Below are 18,815 nucleotides of genomic sequence, written 5' to 3' on the forward strand. Positions count from 1 at the left end.
ATTCCTTCTAATCCTTTAAGTAAAAGCAACGCAAACTATTTCTAATTGAAAAGAAAGATTGATCTAATCGACAAGAATGTGGAATGTTATAGTCACAAGAAAGATCTAACTCTCTAATTTTGAAATAACGTAATGAAATTTTTCGAGAAAAATATTACACTGCAAAGTAAAAGCAAAGACAGGATATTCGTTAAAGTTCCCGCAGCAATACCGAAATTCTTTGTTGTTTGCTAACGTATTGAGAATAGCGAGAACATTTCTTCTTTTAACGTGATGAACAATGGACATTTGGATTATTGTATCATAGGTCCTCCGGACTTCCCAGACAGACCGATTTGCCAGTTGGAAACAAACCGCTCAATTTGCGGACAAGCAACCAAACGAATGACCCTATGGTGAGTTTCGGCAAGTTTGCGAATCAGTCTGAGACTAGGCAAGAAGGCTGACGTCTGTGAATGGGATAATTTGTCACGAGACAATTTTGATGCGATACAAACAATAAAATGATAAAACGCTCGTATATTATGCTTTTAAATGGAGGAGAAAAGTCTTTTTGTCAAGACAAAAAGTTAGAGAATCATCATTAAAGACCAATATTTTGCAAAAATAATATTCTTATAATCATTTTATTTCGCTTTTACGCGTACGCGATATTGTTATTTGTATAATTACAAATACATATTCCAAGTGATCTAGCGCATACGAAAGGCATACTATCGTATACGATACATCTAATAATATGAAAAGTATTTAAAACGCTTGCGTTACGAAACCGTATTTTGCACTATTCACCGGATGATAATAATGTAAACAATATAGCCGATTATTCTGGATGAGAGCGTCAGTCAATCACCGGCAAATTCAAGCACGGTATCCTGGGGTATGCTGGTGCATTTGGTCGGCTTAATCGCGTTACAGACCCAAAATCTGATTGTGCAAATGCAATTCCGCCAGCGCTTTCAGCGCGAAAATTCTTTTTCTCCATCCATTAACTAGCAACCTCGCAGTACTTTGACTTTCGAAATCCGTCTTCATTCAAAAAGTACATAAAATTAAGGCGAAAATTGTTAAAGTACTTTTTTGCCAACTGTCCGATTTTTAGCAATGGCGATAGGAACGTTACACAATTCACGCCCGAAAATGTTCACTAAAATCAACAGTTCTTCGGTGAACTTTACCAGGTGAAACTTTTCACTTTGACATCGACAAAGCTATATCCACACTTAACTCACGGGTAAAATGAACTTGCGCGAGCACGTAAACCGAACTTTTACGAGTCGCGGTTCCCGGCTGCCATTTTATGTCAGCGATAACATCGCTCTCTCGATACGCAGCATTCAATATTTATAAAAGGATTCGAGAGCACAGTGTGAAAATATCGGAGACAGAGCGAATGCCACACCGCGCGCTTACTAGATCACTTTATATCGCATATTGCATTACGCTATTTTTGCATTGTTATTTTTATATTTTTACATTGCATTTGTATCAGGTATTGACAATTCGATGTTGCTGTATCTTTGCCATCCATATAACGAATCATCACGAATAAATATCGTTTATTTAATATTCAATTTTCTTTTCAGCTCCGATTTATTCGAATTAACGTATTATGTTTCTTCCACGATTAAATATAGTTTTTGTAGTACTGGGACAGTTTACATAAATATAGTTTCTATAATCCAACGGAATAAATCTGAAGATTATTCTTTTACGTTTGCAGTATTCAATAACGTTTCCTCAAAAAGATGATGCATCGTAATTATATTTCGCACTCTTCTCTTTGAAGCTTTTGCTTACAAATTATGGCGTCCAAATCATGAATAGCAGAAGATTTCTTGTTTTTATCCGTAAAATATTTCGCTCTGTGACGATGATTCGAAGAAAAAAGAATTACTCGAAGAATGAGTGAAGACTTCTTTCGAGAATGCATGTATCGGACTTTCACAGACAGAACGAGGAGTTCTGCGGTTCTGGAATCTCCTTTTCATGTTGTATTCCATGCCCTCTCATCGGAGGCAAGTAGCTTTAAAGCCTTCGGACCTCGAAGAATGTTCTTGATACTGACCGCAGACGAGTCCAAGACAATTCGAACGTTGAACGCTCTCTCTCTTTCTCTTTTGCTCGATTCAACTCGCAATCTTGGTGCTCGTGGACTGCGATTCAGTAGTAGAAAAGCTGGATCGTCCCTTTCTGCACAATTTGATCCGGAAAAAACGCCGTGAGCGGGGAATAAGTGACAACAATTGCAGTTTTTTTCTTTTTTGTGACTCGCGAGAATAAAAAAGAAATTATTGATCCATGCACAAAATTAACTTTCTCCATAAAGTATCATAATACATGAGTAAACAAGAATACCTCGTCGCTTTCGCAAGTTTTTCATCGCGAGTAAAGTGCGATGAGCGTATGGGCTTGCGTGACATAGGTACGTGTACTCGTAATGATTTCCTCTGACCTTAATGGTTCGTTTCAAGTTTAGTTTTCTCTTTTTATAGTTCGACGTCTAACGTGTCGTGTAGCATGCGTTCCTTCGAGTCGTCTTAACGAGAGCCTTGCTCCTCCAAGCACGAGCGATCGGAAAATGCATGGGAGACCTCAATCTGGCTTTCCAAAAGCATACCGCGCCTGTACTTCTCGCGAAACGATATATATCGAGTGCTCAATTTCGAGTGCTCGTATTTCCTCTCGACACACGTGCCATGAGAAACATTCGTGTGTATGTGTGCTTGGGTGGGTGCACTGTACCTTGACTCGCAAGAGCGGCTCGTAATGTCGGCGATTTAATAACGACCGCAGAGTGGTATTGATCCTCGCGGGACTTGCGAACTCCTCGAGAGCTGAGAAGTCGAAGCGTTAACTCGTTGCCGACGTGATAATTCGGTAACGCCCTGATAAGGGTCTCCCGTGCAGTTACTTCAGCATGTTGGCCGTTTCCACGCCGGAGAAGAGAGGATGAGCTATCGACGTTTCCGAAACAACACGCGTCAAAGCCGGATCAGTCAAGTTGAGCTCTGGGAATCGCACGACAGTTTCCGTCCGGCTTTGTATATTACTTTTGTCGCGACCGCTTAACATGACCCGTGACTATGAGACAGAAAAACAAGATACTGACGAAATAGCGTATGTATATCCTTAATTCTTCTTGTAATTTCTGTAATTATGCTACTCTCAACGTTTCAAACGTCTGTCTTAATCGTCATGTTTGTTAAATTAATGAATGCACACCAGAGGAAAGATTTGTCGTAAAATTGATCAAGCAAAAATCGAGGAGAGAAGCTATATCTATCTTTTGCGACAGCAAGTAATAGACACTGCAGACGGAACGCGATCCATGATAGGACGAGCTTCGTACTGCTCGTAAAATGTTTATCGTCGGTCAATAGATGGATCGATGAGGCACTGATGTTCGTCCGAGCTGTCGTAAAATTGAAATCGGCGGATCCGGAAAATCGTTTTACCAGGCATGATCACTCTCGCCGTTATGCCACGACTGTTTAAGTATCGTCATTCTATTTCGAGCTATAATTTGAAATATTCACTTGGAGAGACGTAGTACGTAAACACGATTAATCTCCAAATTACTATTTGTAATTATAATTTTAAAAAATTGTAAAATTCTTGGCATACTTGTACTTGAAGGCCTATAAAAGAAAGAAAACAATTCGAATTAATGACTATCAAAGACTGTTGTTTGTTAAATTGCACTTTCGAACTAACGACGAGCTAAAAACGGGAACAAATTGCAATATCAATTGGTCCTGATTCATCTTCTCTCTCTACCTAAGTCTCTCACTGGTTTCGACAGGCAATATTCAAGTGACTTAGAATTCCCCTAACTCGCCAACATTAGCATGCTGCTTCTACGAATGGCAGACTTAATAATGGGAACGAATTACTATCTCCATTATACGACCATCATGCGTAGGAACGTATTAGACTTGGACATCACTCGTACGATTAACGAGCTATAGAAATTCTCGTGACTTCCTATGTTCCTTATTGATCCCATTACTCGGGTTGACGCAGGCTGTGTGTAGTCTGCGACAGGTGTCAGTGGACGGGACACACGTGACTGCCCGAACCGCACGGTGACTGTTTTGACGCGGCTATCCGTCAGGTAATCGCGGTTCACCGTCGCTCCGTCATTCGATGCGCTGTGCAACGGGTCGTCTCGAGTGTCCATGCACCATTAACGTACGCATAACCGCGTGCAGTTACGTGGTTTGCCGTCTAATCGTTCATATAACTGATACAGTTACCACTACTAGCGACAATCGTACTCGCATATTATTCGGGCGTTCAATCACAATTTAGATTTTAGACGCGATTAAAATCGTCCAATTACAATACGATCAAGATCGATCAGTGACATCAAAATGTTTCTACGATAATAAAGATCGAAATCAAGTCAACGTTCTACTGTTATAAATATACAAGTTATCAATAACATTACATAGTTAGATGACGTTAGCGGGTAGAAAAGAATTAATGAGAATGAAATTAATGGCTTGTTGGTCGCTAGTAATAATAATAATAATAATAGCAAATTGAGATTAACCGACAATAACTACTGGTAGCTACGACAAAACGCGCTCGCTGTACGCTCATGTATTTACAGTCACGTATACACGAATCAACGACACGCAAGCTTATGTTTCTTGGCACACCTTAATCGAATCGCAATACTCTAGTAAACTAACTGGAAACGCAAATGATTTCTCTCTTTTTCTTGAAATATAATTAAGCATTAAATTGAGACATCTTGTAGTTGAGTGCTGGTTACACTTTCTAAAGCGTCTTACATATTTTTTAGTTTTTAGATTTAAACAATGCAAAAAATCAATACAAACGATACGTGCAAACATATTGTACGTCCGAAATATTGTCTTTTCTAAAAGATAGGTACCAGATTCATATCAATCTAATCACATCTTACATTTCTACGTGAGAGCCGTTTATGCGGACATAACTCGCTAGAATCACTCGCGTGTATTTGTCCCCTCGCACTTTCCTCGCTTCTGACATCATAACCCATGTGCCGGTGTAGATATTGAGAGCTTTTAGGATTGCGAAGCGTTTCGAGACAAGGACACTACCGCAGGTCAATAACCATCCTATTAATAAATTCACGTCGAGTAACAGAGTTTCGAAAAGCGAGATTAAAAGAGGAATGGGTTATAGATTCAGTATTTGCCGATAGCAGCGCAATATTATTTGGCCAGTAGGTACAATATCACGTTCGATCAACACTAGCGACGCTAAACGAATCAACGTTATAACGTGCAGTCGCAGTTGACGTGTTCATGCGAGTACATTCACGTACGATAGGCTTTTAATTGAAACATTGACAATTTCGATGGTAAATAAAAAATTGGCCCAAAGCTTAGAAATACTTTTATTAGAATTCCTTGAAATTGGAAATTGATGAAATTTATTTGCAGAGTTAAAAGAGAAAAATAAGTATAATGATTAGATCTGTAAATGCAGTCATGTACACGTTATTTTGGTCAACTTAAACAAAATCACGTTCTTTAACCGTTACATCAACAGAATCCGCAAAAAATTGTTACCACGTTATCACGAATAAGAAATGATGATGTAAAGTCGAAAAAAACGTGTCAAGTGCTAAGCATTTCGGGACAATCGGACATCGTAAAAAAGGACAGGTGGCGAGGCTGACGTCGGAATCGATATTATCGAAAAGGACGAAAAGAGAACGAGTACATATGTAACATGGGTACGCGCGGGGGTGATGCTAGCACATAGATATCCGCTTGGCAGGCACCTAATACGAACAGGAGCCGAAGGGCTCGCTACAAACTTGAATTTATGCTCATACTGCAACGCATAAAGCTCCATGTCGTTGCCGTGAGTTTGTGTGCAATGGCAAATTTCTCACTGTCCCTCAATATCCTCGTTGACAGCGTTAACGTTGAATATATTTTCGCGAATGACGCTTCCGTTTCGTTCGTACGAAACCGCCATGGCAATTGAATCGGTTAATCAGCAAAGAAACAGCGAGTAACAACTATTTGCGAAATCTCCGACATGGAAGCCATTGCTTCTTGCGAGACACATGTTTTGCTAAAACTGTGGCTCGTCCTTTGGCGGATGACGGGTGAAGAATTACGAGTTTCTCGATTAGGATACCACATGCCAGTTATGTAACTGCGAAATATCTCCCGTTTCGTTTGCTCGCGGTCCAATTTATTGCGGTTATCGCGGTCAATCGTATAAGAAACGTTCACTCGTTCTTACGCGCGCGTTTCTAATCGTTTCAATTATTTTACTTGCCTTTTCGCGAACGCCCACCCTCACTTTATCGAACTAGCTCGCTCCATTCAACTCTTCTACGTTTCCTGTCAAAAGGACGTCAAACGGGTGACGCATACTCGAATAGCTAAACGCAAGCGGTTAATGTATCGCTATACAAGATAACTAATATTAAAGATATCAAGATTTATTTTGATAGTAGGGAGCAAGATAAAATAAGAAGACAAACCACTATTTGAAACACTCGTCACTGAAACACTTGAAATTAGGAACGCGGTTAACTATCTTACTACATTCTATTTAATAAGTAACGCCAGAAGTCTAATTACATGATAACAGGTGCGGTATAATTCACACTGCTGATGTAATTATCGCCGTAGCTCGTTAACCTCTCATCAAGTTACGGGAATAGGCCCTCCTCTGTCGCTGTTTCTCATTTTACAAGCGCATTTTGAACCTTCATTTTTGCAAAACTTTGCGGAAAATACGCATTCGCATGATCCTTCCCTTAAAAGATTAGTCGCAATTTCTTTTCACGGTCCGGGGGGCATTCTGTCGGCGTTCTCCCTTGCAAAAGGAGAGCTTGCTATAACCTACCCATCCACAACAGGCCGGAGCAGTCTGCATCCGACAAAAATTTCGCCATCGGACGTAGATCACACCCTCCCCGCTGCTCATCCCTCTTGCGACAGTCGAGAAGACGTTTTACGAGCAGCGATTTATCGAACCAGCTCGGTGCCCGCCCCCTCCGTCTTCTCGCGTTCCCTGCGAATAGTCCATAAATTTCAGCGATGTACCGCAAGGAAAGAACCAAAAAGGGAAGACGCCCTGGGAGGAAGGGTGGAGATGACATAAAGGAAGACTGAATAGGCATCCTTTCGGAAAACACGCGACCTCGCCATCACAATTGCATGCAAGGTGCATTCCTCATCTTGTCATTCGCACCATGCTTCTATATATATATACATATATACATATACATACATATATGTACATACATGCGCACGCGCACGCTCACGCAAAACTGCTTACACGTAAGAGCACACGCATGTATTGTAGAAAGAGGTCTTAGATATTCCGATTTCAGCATCTCCTACGTATATTTTTGATACATTCGTATATTTTTGATTCCTGACAATTGGATAAAATCTTGAAATGTATGGACATATGACGCGTCACTTTGTACTTCAATCTTGTTTCAAAGAGACAAGATGTCAAAACTTTGTGGTAGGGGCTCACCTTCGTGAGAAGTGAAAAAGAGAAAAGATACGTGCAATGCCTTTTACAGCACGTTTGCGCCTCCATGTGATAAAAAAATTATCAAGGTTTATAATTTGTTGATTTTGCGTGATACTTTCTCTCGTATGGCGAAATCCAGAAACGAAAAGATTTTCGCGCGTGCATCGGGAGGAATACGCGTGTATAACGGTTTATAAGATTATACATTATAAGATTAAACTAACGAGCCATTTAGGCGTTCTATATTCTGGTTGCAGGTGTATCTGAAAACAATGAACGCGAGCGAGATGCATAAAATACGAATCTACGAGAGAAATATCTACAAGAGAGAAGTATGTAGAAAGAAACAACGAGCATGCAAACATACTGATATAAAACGCTTAAATGTAATGCACCGTTACGTACGTAACGCACGCTACAGCTCGTTTATTTAAAAAATAAGCACGACAAAAAAGTGCACACGGATGGCAAATAACTACCAGTTTTATAATATGTGGTTATAGGAATAATAAAAAAAAGAAGAAGAAGTTCAACATATTGGAGGCAACAGCTCTGGCGCACATTCGGCCAGGGTTCGATCGAAATAAAACGGCCGTTGCATTCTGGCAATTTCGCTGGCAAAAATTGTCGCGGCGCTGCATCGCCATCCGTGCATCGCTTCAAAAACGAGAAGGTCCTCCTCCGATATTGAGGGGGATATCGTATCCGCCAAGATCTGGTATCCGGGAGCACTTTATCATCCGAGTAACTGTAGCGAGGGAGCGCAAACTCGTGCGGATAACGCGACCCTTCGAGAAAATGCGGCCTCGCGCGGGTGAGTGAACCAGCGAAATAGACGAGACGCGCATCAAAGGAGGACGGAAGTAGCAGTCGCGGTATTTCCGGTTTTCGAGCTGTTTTGTTTTATGTCGTCCTCCGGCTACTCTCCTTTCCCATTCCCTTCTTCTCCTCGTCGAGGAGAAACAAAAGGTTAATTTTAGCACTTATCCGCGCGTAGTACTTTCCGTACACAGAGTATTCCAAAAAAGCAAGGAATTTAACATTAAAAAAGTTTTAATAACTTATATTATAAAAATTTCAAATCAAATTTATTAATCAGTTAATTAGTGATGATAAAAGAATTTCATTCTTCGTAAAACGTTCCATCCAGACGCGATACATTTGCGAAACTGGAGGTACCGAACATTTCGCTGAATGACATGATGCGCAGATCTCGAATCTATCGAAATGTCTTTCACAGTGACGTTCGAGTTTTCAGGTTCGCGAAACTATATCAGATTTTTGCAGCGTTTGTCTCGCACCGATAATGAATCCAGACCCGTTTCGCTTTTTTCCAGCATAAAGAATCGTCGGGGTTAATTAAAACGCCAGGCTCGGCTGGGCAACACCGCTGGTAATTTACGGAGACTAGATGCCGTGAAAAAGGCCATCTCGTGCCACGGTGTTTTGCGCCAACGGTTATTTATTTCGTCGCGTTTCCCCGAGTTGCGACGGACAATGACGCTACGATAAAGTTTGGCAAGACCGAATGTCGCTACGAATGGGGAAACTAGCGTGATAATTGCCCGCGATCGCGACCAAATTAAATGGCTTGCATTATTATCGACCCGGAAACATTCTCCCTCAAGAAAGACTCGTTAGACCTGCCGTGACACGGAAAGCTCCTAAGTCGACAAAAAGGGCGGAAATGCAGACTTTGCTCGTAGAGAAAGAGATGGAGAGAAAGGACCGGTGAGGAAGAGAAGAACAGGTACCACGAAAAGAAAGGAAAATGCGAGATTGAGACAGCGGAAGCGGAAACCATTAATGGCGATGCGGTAGGCGCGAGCGCGGAGTGGATAGCGAATGAGCGCAGGGACTCGGTGAAACGTAAATGGAGGATGAAAGTGCAGGAGGAAAAAAGAGAAGAAATAAAAAATCAAGAGAGAAAGATGCAAGTGCGATGCGAGTCGCAGAACTCGCGCAGGACCGCAGGATGAAAAGAGAGGAAAATGAAAGAAAGGAGGAGACTCGCACGGCGCGCTATTGTGAATTCATAACAGAGCTCTCTCCTCTATCGTTCCTTCCTACTGTCCTACTGTCACTTTCGCGCACGCGTATGTACGTTCATGCCTTCTTTCCTTGCCGGTAAAACGGCCTTTCGAAGTGGCGAGTATGTCCTTGACAAAATTCCCGACGGGAAGGATCCGGTGCATCTATCTCATTTTAAAGGAGAGGAAACTGATTTTTTCTAGTCAATTTCACCAACTTCGCGACATGACTCTGGCGTTGATCGGACGGCAGATTACGCGCCACAACGCATACGAGAAATTATGTATGCTGTCCTATTTCTACGCGGCAACATGCCGATAGTCTAGACAATAGCCGTTCTCCGTCGTGCAATTATTTACCCCGAGGACGACGGATATACCTAGCCGATATATACGCACAATGCCATTGTCTCTCGTCTACGTGGGTCGCGTCGCGCGTCGCGCGTCGCGCGTCTCTGTACATATAAACTGAGCCACACACTCACAATGGACACACACGTAAACGCTGGTAAACAGGTGTGTGCGACAGGCGAACGTACCTCCTCACAGGTACACGTACGTTAAAGGTATGCGTTACGTGGATACAACGTTGAAAGGACCAACTGCAATCGTTCGGTGACAATTGCCCAGGAAAAGTCATTAATCGTGAGAGAGAACGTCACGGTTGCTTAAACGATTTGGATCGCCCTCTGCCGATTGGTCTTTAATTTCTTCCGATAGAAAGGGTTTATCACTGATGAAAGCTCGATTCGTTCGCTGTTCTAGAAGTTGAGGGAATGTAATTGAAAGATTTATCTCTTTGCACGCGGAAGAGTATTTCTCTTAATGATTCTACGCCAAACAGCGAATAAAATTTAATTTTACAAGTGAGCAACAGCACTTTGTATAAGAAAACATTTACATTAATACCAAATACACATTATTTTTAATAACAAATACATTTAAAAAACAAATTCTTTTTTTATTTTACATATTTCAAAGACATTTAAATGAAATACTTATTGTACACTAAAACTGCACAAACGCGCGAAAGTGTATCGATTCGACCGACTTGTGCGTCAACTTTATAACACGGACTCGATTAAATTTATGGCAGCGACCGTAACCATTGTTGCGGCAATATGAAAAAAAAACAGTAGATCTCGGCTATACTACTGACGGTGGCCAACGACGGTGGGTGATTGGTGATCCCTCGCTATCGGTAGCGATCGCTACCATTTCGGCAAAGCTGTAAAGTTGAATCGAAATTCACCGACGCGGCTCGTATAAGTGACATAAATTCGTTTCGGCTGATGAAACGCGTGATTGTTAAGCCATCGAGATTCTACTTCGATTTATTATTGTTCACGTTCATCTATTCTCAAAGAATAAATAGCAAAAAATAGCAAAAAAAGAAGAAAACAAATTTTCTGACGATAGTAAAGTACAGTCAATGCTGGAAATGATTAGTTTGAAGAGCTCGACAAATTGTTTGAGAAAATGGTATAATGATCCTCGAACAGCGCTCATCTTATTTAGGGCGCATACATAAACCTGCGTGTCTACCTATGTACATATGTATATGATGCAAAAATATTTCTTTCTTATTACTGCATTTGTGGGAGATTTAACAGTTGATACATAAAATAAGTAAGAAATGAAAAATATAAACAAAATATTTGCATTGCTTTTTATTTTGTAAGCAATCGAAAATTTAACGGAGCTAGAAGATGGCTTTCCCATATGACTGCGGACACGTCGATTCGAAATCTGCGTGATGTCGACAAAAAAGTGCAAACTGCATTTTTACGTCCGGAAAATGTTACGCGCGCAAAGTTTGCAACTTTCCGGTTCTCGCTCCTGCTCTCCTCTCCTTTCTTTCCTATGGGCGTCTGGTTCCATTTACGCGCTAACTACGCCCGGAACTTGTAATTATCCACGTCAGTTTTACGATAGCGCGGATTTAGGGGGACAAGGAAGAGACGGTGGTGATGGAACAGAACACGGGGTAGATGCGCTTTAAATTTAATGACTTGTGTCGCATAAAACTTTACTGTTGCGTGCGCGTCGCCGACGCATCACAATGCGTCAATTCGTCAAATCTTCTTCTATAAAACGACATATACGATATTTTTCTATATAAATCCAAGCATTACGTATGAAAATCGTTTATTTTAGTAGGGACGATCCTGACTTATAGTCCTCGGGTCATAAACTGTGTGACGCATAATCGATAAAAATATCGTCCTATCGGCGAAAAGAGTTCTAATTATAAAATCTTGAAGGAAGATTCTGACTTTAAGGCTTTCACGGCTATTACTTACGTTAGTACTGATGGCTTCCGGATAGATACCGCGTTCCATGACAGCTTGGTGCCGACGTCTTGCAGACATTGCAGTCCGCATCATCAGGGCTGAGCTCCGATACTGAGCTCCCTTGGTTTGCAATAGTCCTTGTATATGCACAGTAATTAATTGATTAATCGACTCAATAAACATTTCTTTCTTCCGAGTTCTAGGAAAGATTCTTCTCCGAATTTTCGTTAAATTTTATTCGGGCTTGTTTTAATACTTTTTTGTCTGATGCATTAATGCGAGAATGCTTTTTATGTTCGAATCGGGGTGGATCGGGGAGGATTTCAATTAAAACATAAAAACATTTTATTTTAATAATAACATTGTTTTTATGTTTTAATTGAAACCTGCACCCTCCACTCCGATTCGAACATAAAAAGCATTTTCGCATTAATTCATCAGACAAAAAAAACATTAAAACAAGCCCGAATGAAATTTAACGAAAATTCGGAGAAGAATCTTTCCTCGTACTCGGAAGAGAGAAACGTTGATCGAATCGATTAATCAATTAATTACTGTGCATATACAAGGACTATTGCAAACCAAGGGAGCTCAGTATCGGAGCTCAGCCCTGATGATGCGGACTGCAATGTCTGCGAAACGTCGGCACCAAGCTGGAACGCGGTATCTATCCAAAAGCCATCAGTACTAATCGAAGGAAGATTATATACATACGAAAGATCATGCAAAAATAAATCGGCTCGACAACAAGTGATCGGATTAAGAGCGGTCCAAAATATTGAGCTATAGTAATCTGGCAATAACGTGGCAGAAAAGTTGCGACAAGTCAATTTTTCGGGAAATCTCTCGATTCCCACAATCCGTCACGTTCGCCAAAACCAATCAAGATCTCCTTTAGCAGGAATCATAATTCACTTTCGTGAAAGTCGACAAAGAAAGATCCGAATCTCGATTCTGAAGCACGTGCTTGATTTCCTAATTTATGGTATCGATCTACGGTTCAGGGATATCTCATCTCTTCCACGCCTGTTCGATCTTGAGTTCTTGAGTTATCGATGGCTGCATCAAAGGGCTATTTGCTCATTATGGATAAATACGTGCACAAAAATTTACAAACGAGTTTGCTGTGCTTCACGATTCACATGATAGATGACATAGCCATCTCTGACATTTACCGTGATTATTTAACGAAATGATTCTCAATTTCTACAAATTAATGTGCAATTTCTCTACATTACGATTGTAATGAAAATTGTAAAATATCCTGGAATAATGTATCTTGTGGTTCAAAATTTCATAAACGATGTTCAATGCAAATGACGTTATAATTAAATACAATTTCAAATCCCGCAATTAAGCTTCAATTTAGTTTAATACATTGATCGGAAAATGAGATATGCATATTGCTTTTGTCTGTGAATTAACAACGCAACATATTGATATAAAACATTACACAATTTGGCGTATCAAGCATAGTTAAAATTATCACTGTAGCCATGTCGTATACATGCATACCGAGTGATCATTTCATTTTCAAGTGCGAACAATGCAATAGCTGCATCGTATCGTGCTCATTATTGCCAGAAAAAAAAAGAAATGAAACTGCTGATAACAACAGCGCATTATCTAAGAGTGAACAATGGAGCAAGTGAGTGACGTAAAATTTCAACTTCCGGAAGAAGGCGGAGAAAGGTGGTGCGATGCATGAGAATACGAACTGAATACGCATCTATGTTTCTATGTCTGTCATTTCATTTCACTCCGTTTCTCATTCTAATTTGCGAATATTGCTCTCTTCGCTCATTTACACACAATTCAGAAAGTTTGGAACAGCTGTGAATCAATATAAGATAACAATAGCAGTATCGATAGTGTGCATCGACTAGACTCGTATTATAATAAACGATTTTAAAGAAACATTCTCAAATGTGCAAACATGCACATGTATTATACGTGTCTCGTACATTCTTACGGGGTCACTTTTATCGTTTGCCGTGTGACATAAAAGTAGAAAATAATGTTCTTTGTACGATGTGTAATACTGTACAGCTGATGAGAATAAGGATAGACGATAGCAATCTCGTTATGTGTACTAGATTGTATAAGATCGGATCGAACGTGATCGCGCATGCACAAGCCGGAACATGTAAACTGGGTCACAATCGATCTCTCCTTGTTCTTTGAAATCGGACTTGATTGCGCGCGCCAACACATCTTCGTCCATTATAAGAACCCACATAAATTATGGCAATAGATCCGCGAGTGTAATAAACCTGCGCCCAAAAGATATATGTGTATCGGCTAATATATAGCGTTTAAAGTTATATTGCTTTTACAATTAAAACAGAAGAAAATGAGAGCGATATTATTGAAACTATATATATTGAAATTATATAGCTAAAGACGAGAAAATATTGAAAAATAGTAGTAGAGTCTGCTACCATTTTAATTAGAAACATTCACCGGGTTACCAATCACTTGCATATTATAAGTTTTCTTGCAAATATTATCTAGCGACGCGCTTTCGTCTCAAGCAACGTTCAATCATGCTTAACTTCCTGTTAGCTCAAGCCAACGTTTCGTGACTTCCTTGATAAGCTTGACGCTTGAAGTCCCCGCGCCCCATGAAAAATGTTAAAAATCTCATACCGAGATAAACGATCTTAACCAAATGAAAAAACATACTATGCTGTAGTGGCGGTAGAATTTAATATTTAGAAGAGTATTTACATCGACATCCAATAATTACGTAATGTTAATGTAATATTTTCATTTACCTAATTATGTTGAAATCTTTTAATATCTTTATGATATTGCATGTGTTACGCACGTGTCTATGTAAATTTAAAAAGATTCTGCCAAAAAACAAGTTTACATGCACAACAGCGTTGCAGATATTTTCCTATCAAATCTCTGCACCGTGATTAAATGAATAATTTTTTTAATGGAACCTATATTTGCTTTTATTGCTCCGAGAACGCTCCGGATATAAAATCTCACTCAACGCAGTAATGGCAAATATCGACCGGCGACATGCTCTGGAATTAAGAGTCTCTATTAACCCAATTAATTACCATTATCGTATGGTTGTCAATAACGGCACATCAAAAGGAGAAATCTCACAGTACGTGTCCCTGTAAAAGCACCTTACGCACCGAAATGGTGCATTCGATCCTGTTAGACAGGATTTATGCGCAGTAATGTGACGCGAATGAATCCAGGGGAAAGAATCAAAGAATTCGCAAGGATATGATTCAGTACAATGTCGATCATTATGATAAGCTGTAATCGCACGCTACAAATTTGTCTTCACACGGTAAAATTATCTAGTAGCAGCACATTATTATGCCCGTCATACGTGATATAATTCGCAGGGGCAGTAAGCATCGATAAGTACACTAATTATAAAGTTCATCACGCCGGTTCTACGGACAGGTGGATTCGCGAACGCGCGCGTTCAATCTATCGCGCACGTATGCCACCATAGTATTACTAGGTGATATCATTTCTGAGCGTGTATCATGTCACGTCTGGGGAACGCTGGACCGATAATAAGGATATTGGTAACGGCCCAACGGGAAGCGGACAATGATCATTAGAGCTGAGAGCGGTCTGCGAAGAGGTATTCATCGTGACTACTCGTCTACGTATAACAAGGTCGTCGACCTATTGAGGATCGTATCATTTCCTCGCATTTTCCAAGACCATCGTCTTTGTCAGATTTCATCGATCGGATGCGACGCTTCGCGGTTACGCGTTCCTGCGATATCAACGAAGTGAAATGGACCTTTATGTTCAGCTAGCAATTGATATAATTTTTCTTTAGAGAACATCGTCCGGTAGAGTAAGGATTTGCAAAACTAACACTTGGAGTAAACAATTCTAACGGATGCTGCAGGGCGAAATCTAAATCGTTCCGGCGTTACGATAGTGTAACTGTCGCCGTGTAATTGCTGGATTTTTCTCATTTTATCGTGAGTACGTTTCATTCGTATTATTATCTAACTTGTCGAGTCAAATCCGTCCAATATTTTCATCAAGAATTTAGATAGAAAAATACATTAAATCGTTCCCTCGTATAAGACACGCTACGAATCGCGTAGAAAAATATTGATACGAATCACATTATGGTTAAATACTAAGAATCATGCACGCATGACTTTTTATTTATGCGTTCACCATTGGGATAGTAAAGTCTCTAATTATATTATACAGATTACAAATCCGAGCATCATATGTACGATGATTATACCTAATTACCGTGCACAATCATCATGCGAATTTACGTCGCGCAAAACATACGAGATTTTACCAACCTTACCACACAGGTGAAAAATTTGTGTTAAATTTAACAGATATCACATGTCCCAAACGATCCACATAAATTTTTGTGTTAATTTAACATAATATGGATATGTTAAATGGTGACACTAATATTATGTTAATATTTTAACCCAAAATGAAAGCAAACTGCGAAGTAATTTGAAATAAATTTTATGTAAAATCAACATATTTTTAATGATAAAATTAACTCGAAAAAAAAGTTATTTTTACATACATCTTTACTCTCAACATAGTTTTCTGTAAAGTTTAACAGATAAAACTTGTCACTAATAATACGGAACATATCTATTGTGTAAAATTAAAAAAAGGTGCACAATGTGTAATTTTTACACTTTTTTTAGTTGTTTTAAAAATTTAACACTTGAGTTAAATTAACACAACAGCAACATGTTAAATTAACACATGAATGTGTTAAATATTTAACACAAAAATGTTAACCGGCACATTTTTTAACAAGAAAACACAAATTTTCCAACTGTGCAGTAAAAATCAGATGAAACTATGTGTATGAAAATTAATGAAAGCTTTACAAAGCGGGTAAATCTTTTCAGATTGCTAAAAATCAAAATAAACTCCCTCTAAATATAAACGTAATTATGAATAAAACACGCATAAATATTAAAAAATTACTATGGTTTAATTTTACAAAATAAAATACAAAACGGATCGCTTTGTAAAATAACAAATGCACAGTTGAACGGAAAGGTCATTGCACGTTTAATGTAATTTAATTTAATTTAAAACTATTTCAGAGATACCTTCTCATACGGTTGACATATGACACGATCGATAACCTAGTTAAATAAAGTCAAGTGAAGAATGACTATCTAATACGTGCGATTCCATGATATAGAAGCTAATCGATATATTTAACAGACGGAACACCAGGTATAGGTCACGCACCTACAGAGTCTTTCAAAGCTCTAATAAAATATATGTTCAAAACATGTATTTTTCTTATTTATCCGAAAAAACAATATTTTGCAAATTAGTAGTAATAACAACAATTTTTATTGCATTATAAAAAAAGAAAAAGAAAAGAGATATAACTGTTACGTTTTGTGAGGACAATTTTCCAATGGCGATTGTTTCAGAAAAATATTTATTTTAGTTGTTTCTTAGAAAAATCTAATTGCTTTTTCAAATTATGTTTGCTTGTTAGAGAGGTAAGAAATTTTGGTGACAGTATTTAGTTTGGCTACAAGGTAGCGTAGGTACATACCATATATTATATAGTGGTATTGTCGTATTGAGAGAAAATCGAATAGAAGAGAAACGAAGAAGATGTAGAGAGAAGAGAGAGAGAGAACAAGTAAGCAGCGAGAGAACCAAACCGACCTGTCTGAGTCAACCGGTCTAACCACATGTTTGCCTGCGAGTCGCTATGCAACCGGATGGGGTTCGCTCAGAACCGTAAGCAATCTCCGTTAAGCCGCATTTACACCAAAGAATGAATCAATCGATCCAGGCGTAGAGCGACGTTTATCCGTGCTGTGATCAGTACCACAAAGAGACTCTCAACATACCAGCATACCCGCATTTGCAAACGTCCTATGTGGTCCCTAATTTAATCCCTTGTGTTACTCGACTTTTCGGATTCGGATTTCCCAAAGACACGCAACGGTGGTGAAAACGGACGCAATCCGTGAAATACTACCCTCGCGAATATAGGCCAAACTCTATGTCCCTACCTCAAGAGGAAACGGGAAGCGTGATCACGAACGAACAAGAACGTATCGCATGAGTAGTTGTTTATACGTATCACGCTTAAAATATTCATAAGCGAAGTTCTTTATTATGAATGTATATAGGGCAAGTCTGGGATAGATAGATGTCATAGTTTTCTCTCTCGCTCTCCCCCTTTTTTGATTGCCGAAAATATACTCTTTTTCAATAAAAAATTTTAAAAAACTAGGCTAGTATTTTATTTAGTATTAGTTATTTTAATGTTTTCTTTCATAAAATGTTTTTGTTTTTAGAACTATACAGGGTGTTCCAGATCTACCGTATAATAGTATTCCATAAATGATCAACTATTTCGGAGCTATTATGAGATTATCCTTGCTAACCGAGACAGATGACAGCAGCACCTTATAAATCGTGGCGGGCATGAATGAAAATTGTACGACAAATTGGCTACACAATACAGCTCTAAATAAACCTGAAACTTTGGTTCCTGTCAATTTATGCCAGATACTAATAACATACAAAAAACTTTTCAGCAGGCAATAAAGATTAAAATGAAATTATTCTCACAATTATGATGCTTTTCTGCAGAACGCTAAGCTTCCTCTTGCAAACGCAACTAAAGCTCACCACAAATTAAGTGATAACACAGCAGTGTAGCCAGTAGCGAAATTAGAGCAATTGGTCACCTCTCTCGTGTGACTATTTATCTCGGAATTACTCTATATTGCTATTCATCAATACATATAGATCAATACATATACATGTGCTCGTGTGTGTATGTAATGTATAAAATATAAAAAAATGAAGAGACTTTAAAGTGCTTTATAGATTCGTCCTGGGAATATCATTGATCTAAACACGCGCATATTCTTTGACACCGATAATTATAATATGCACATGTATTCGTGCTCGTTTTTTTGATACGAATAAAAATGCAACGATGCGT

The 18,815-nt window shown here is 39.1% G+C and overlaps 1 protein-coding gene across 5 annotated transcripts in view; it reads right to left on the reverse strand.

Annotated features, from left to right (window-relative positions):
• LOC105276243 (putative polypeptide N-acetylgalactosaminyltransferase 9) overlaps positions 1-18,815 on the reverse strand; it is a 157,078-nt gene that overhangs the window by 134,782 nt on the left and 3,481 nt on the right. Inside the window, exon 2 of one of the 5 annotated variants that reach the window (XM_011333723.3) lies at positions 6,871-7,038. The exons of the other annotated variants lie outside the window; for them this stretch is intronic. The gene's annotated coding sequence lies outside the window, so the exon portion shown is untranslated. The remainder of the gene's footprint in view (positions 1-6,870; positions 7,039-18,815) is intronic. 5 annotated transcript variants of the gene reach the window in all.

Source organism: Ooceraea biroi, chromosome 9 (assembly GCF_003672135.1).
Source record: "Ooceraea biroi isolate clonal line C1 chromosome 9, Obir_v5.4, whole genome shotgun sequence".
Taxonomy (NCBI): domain Eukaryota; kingdom Metazoa; phylum Arthropoda; class Insecta; order Hymenoptera; family Formicidae; genus Ooceraea; species Ooceraea biroi.